We start from the raw sequence: 4,412 nt of genomic DNA on the forward strand, positions 1-4,412 counted from the left end.
AAACTGTGGGATGCCTCACTATTTTGGTGAAGGTAATTATAGGGCAATCGAGGAAGAAAATCTACTGAAGGCTGTAAAATGCTAACACTGAGGCAGATGTTTTTTGCTCCAGCAGGACAGCAACCACAAACATGCAGTCAGAGCTACAATGGAATGGTTTAAATCAAAGTAGATTCATATCCTGGAGTCAGATGGGCCTGTGGGAACTGCATCGACTGTCCAAACTCACCGGAAAGGCCAGGCGGCTAACTCAGAGTTAATTTTTCTTTTCCTAAGTTTCCCTCAGCTTCCAGTCAGACATATAGAAAGTCTAAATTGTGCCCTTGAGCTTCCAGTGAATTAGAGTCAGCTTTGACATAGTTCAGTTTCTATCCAGTCTTTTGAGAATTCCCTTGAGCTTGAGCTCAAGTCTGTTTCTATATGTCGTTTAATTATTTAATAAATCAAAAGTATAATAATTATTCTTTGTGTGACCAGAGACAATGTAATCATTCCGTTTACAATGAAAGTGTTAATATTGTGAATCTGAGCTTTGTGTTATATGGAGTGACAGAATGTGGAAAAGCTCAAGGAGTGCAGACACTTCAGTTCAGTTTACCATGACTAGTTAACTTTTACACTTCAGCAACTTTACAAACTAGAAAAAGCTTTTTGGATTCCACTAAGGCTTTGATTTATGTTACCCAAACGTACAGTAAATCCTGCCTGTTTATCCATAGCTCTGTCTCAGAGTGTCACTTCTGTAATCACAGGGCGTCCAGTGGGCAAATCTTCAGACACCCATTTGTTAGCTGACTCAGCAGCCGGTTGGACAGGGAGCTGGCAGATTGCTCGGCTGATCTGGGGTAAGTGATGAGGCGAGGGAAGAAAAAGTAGAAGAGCATCTCCTCTGTGATTAAAGGCTGGGCCGCCTGACATGCATGATAGCCCAGTGACTCCTGCGACCCGGCTCAGGAGAGATGAAGTGATGGCTCTCCCTTTTTCTCCCTTCTCTGCTTCGTCCTCAGCTGCAGCTTTAATTCACCAGCCTCCTCTCCAGCTTTAACTCACCCCATGCTAGTGGCCTGGTTCAGCTTGGAAAAGAAGAATTCAGGAAGGAACATGGGAGGTAAGGAAAAGAAAAGAAAAGAGAAGAGAAGAGAAGTAGATGTGGATAAGCTTTCACACAAAGAACAAAAATTCATCTTTCTGTTTTGCCCTTTCTCACAGAGCGGTTTACTCCTGGTTGTGGAAAAAGGTTATGAAACTAAGTTTTTCACTGTTTCTCTTGTTGTTCCACAGTCAACCTAACATGCAGATCTTTGATGCCTTTTTCTTAATTTCCATACAGTTCAGGAAATGAATTGCACTGTAAATGTTGACCAACAGAAAGAAACATTGCCATTACCAAATCATCTTCTGTTCCCTCACTGCCTGCCCAAATAAACACAATGCATCATAACTGCTTTAAAGTTGCAGTAGGTTAGATATACAATTTTTTACATATTTGTTAAATTTGTCACCATCTTGTGGCAGTTTCTTGTGAGACAGATAATCTGTGAAAAGATCAAACTCCTCCTCCCTGAGCTGCTATTGCGCTCTGAAGAAATGCAGCCAAAATCAACAATCAAAGCCAGGAGGAGGAGCTTAGCGCTGTCAGTCATCCTCATGTACTTGCTGCTAAATGTGCTAATGGTGGAGAAACATCTCACTATTACAGGAAAACCATTTATCCGCCATCATGGGTGTCTATGCTAACTAGACTGAGTATTCACAAGAGGCTATGCTAGCTGCAGCATAGCATGGAGCAAGAGGGCGAAGGGAGGATGAGCAGCGCCACATGGGATTGTGATTGACAGCATTAAGGCCCCCTTCCTGGCTCTGATAGGTTGTTTTTTTTAGTTAGCACTGGGAGAAGACAGAGGAGCATACCATACTGTCATGGCAGAGTGACAATTATGTAAAAACAACACACACATGTATATATATATATATATATATATATATATATATATATATATATATATATATATATATATATATATATATATATATATATATATATATATATATATATGAAAGAATAAAGTACTTGCTTTATATATATATATATATATATATATATATATATATATATATATATATATATATATAAGATACATACTGTAGCTTTAAAGTTGATTCCCTGCAATATGCCATAATGCAGGGAATCCAAATATTATGTTTTCACTATAAATAATGTTTTATGGTGTAAGACACAGAAGTCAAACTTTGTATAGTACCACATTACATCAGTGTGAAAAGATGTTAAAATATATACATTTTAAAAAGTATTAATCCAACTCAGAGACATTTTAATAGTTTGGTAATGGATAGTTCAATCAGCACATTGTGCCACAGCTGGCCCTTCCTGCATATGTTGGTCGAAGTCATGCAAATCTAGACAACAGGATGATGAAACAATTCATCAGTCAGTGGAAGGAAGAGAAAGGAATAAACAGACCTGTTTATGCTGACAAGAGGAATACATGAGCAGCTTAATTGTGCTGAGTGTGTAAAAATGTAAAGACAAAGTTGCAATTCACACTTTTCTGTTAGTAAAGCCAATTCATAAAACCTATGTGACTGGAATCTGAGAATATGCCATCAGTGTCATTGCCTCATGAGAACAAGAGAAATTTAATAGGGGTTATTTGTATATTTATGGATCAGTTTATACATCAACATGCAAGAAAACGCATCCAAACACTGAAGACAAGCAATTCATTAATTATTTTCACGTTTTTCCATCAAATAGGGTGTTCTCCTTTGTAAAGCTATTGGTGGCAGCTGTTTGTAAGGCACTGAATCCTGAGGTTTGGTTTGTGCCGTCTTAGAGGGACGGTGGGTGAGTGGCACTAGGCAGGAGGAGGCAGCTGCTGCAGCCTGAGGGTGACCTACAGGAGGGAACAGCACATCTGTAACAGCTGACAGGACAATAAGGGCCAAGCATCCCATTATCAGTAGCAGCAGCAGCAGGAGGACTCATCACAGCAGGGTGTCCGCACAGAATCTCACTCAGGCTAAATCGAGTTTCATCTGCCGCAACCAGCGGGGTGACTTTCATCTAGCCTGGTCCTGTTCTGCCCACTGAGTCTCCTCTGTTTACTGCACTAATAAATACAACGTGAACATTTATGGGCCATTTATTTGTTAGGGAAATCAGAAAGCAAAGAGCTGTAATTAGTAGCAAAATACAGCAGCATAAAATTCCTATTAGTTGTTCTCTTCCCCAGTGGCGCTCCATGATTTATAGAGCAGTTTCATCATAATGGACACAGACAGTGGACGTTTTAAGCTCCATTATGGTAAAAACAATCTTTGTTTTGGAAATAATGACAACAAGGGTTTGCATGAAAATGACAACCTAGATACAAAGAAAGAGAAATTGCATTGTTTAGCATCACTGAGGAAATGCTTAGAAGCATTTTGCTGAGCTCATATCCATACATCTCAGAATGATGAGTTTGATGTTTGTGTTTACAACTCATGCAGTAACTTCAGCTCAACCTCTTACTACTATTTAGAAGTGTACTTCCTCTGCTCTTATCACAGCGTTCTGCAAGGTTTTACAGGGTAAATCATAACCCATATTCAGGGTGTTAAGAAAACATTAAATTACCATTATGGGTTTTTATTACCATAGTGTTTCAGATCATCCAAATCATTCTAACAGCAAACAACCTGGAGAAATTAGGTTTGAACAAATTTCATTTATTTGGGTAAACAACTGTCCAATCCAAGCTTTCCTCATATAAACTGTAATTGCTTTTTAATAAGTGGTTGAAATAAGTCTTTTACAATGCTGCAAGAAATTTCAGCCCACTCTGCTTTACAGAACTGTTGGACTGAACCACGTTGGAGTGATTCTGAGCATAAATCCACTGTTTACATCAGATCATCCCACAACATGTCAGTAAGACTTAATTCTGGATTTTGACAAGAATATTCCAATATCGTTTTTTTGTTTGTGACATTTCTTTTATCAATATTTCTTTGCTCTACACTGAACTGAATTTCTCACCAGCATCTATGTGAAGCCCAGTGTTAACACCAATGGTAGCTAGGGAAATGAGCTAAAGTACAAATCCTGCTGCATTTTGCATTAAACTCCAAGTATTGGGGGAGTGACCCGTCCAGGGTGACCCCACCTCTCACCTGTTGACAGCTGACCAGCACCCCTCCTGACCCCAATGGGAGGGAGGGAAGAAAGGATGGATGGCTCGATGGCGTTGGGGGAGTGTTTATAGACATTTGACCACACTATGGACCATGGAGATGAGTCAGTTTGGGTCCAGGTGTGCTTTAATGGTGCATTCAGGTGACCTGGGTGGTTAGGGGGTGGTTAGGTACCGTAGCTGAAATCCTCAAATCCTTCAGGCGAAATCTAAAAA

The 4,412-nt window shown here is 39.6% G+C and overlaps 1 long non-coding RNA gene across 1 annotated transcript; it reads left to right on the plus strand.

Annotated features, from left to right (window-relative positions):
* The first annotated feature begins 488 nt into the window (after nucleotides 1–488).
* On the plus strand, nucleotides 489–1,542 carry LOC122824841. Its single transcript, XR_006369551.1, has 3 exons — nucleotides 489–845; nucleotides 1,008–1,108; nucleotides 1,210–1,542. It is a non-coding gene; the product is annotated as an uncharacterized LOC122824841 (long non-coding RNA).
* The last annotated feature ends 2,870 nt before the right edge of the window (nucleotides 1,543–4,412 follow it).

This window comes from Gambusia affinis, linkage group LG22, assembly GCF_019740435.1.
Source record: "Gambusia affinis linkage group LG22, SWU_Gaff_1.0, whole genome shotgun sequence".
NCBI lineage: Eukaryota > Metazoa > Chordata > Actinopteri > Cyprinodontiformes > Poeciliidae > Gambusia > Gambusia affinis.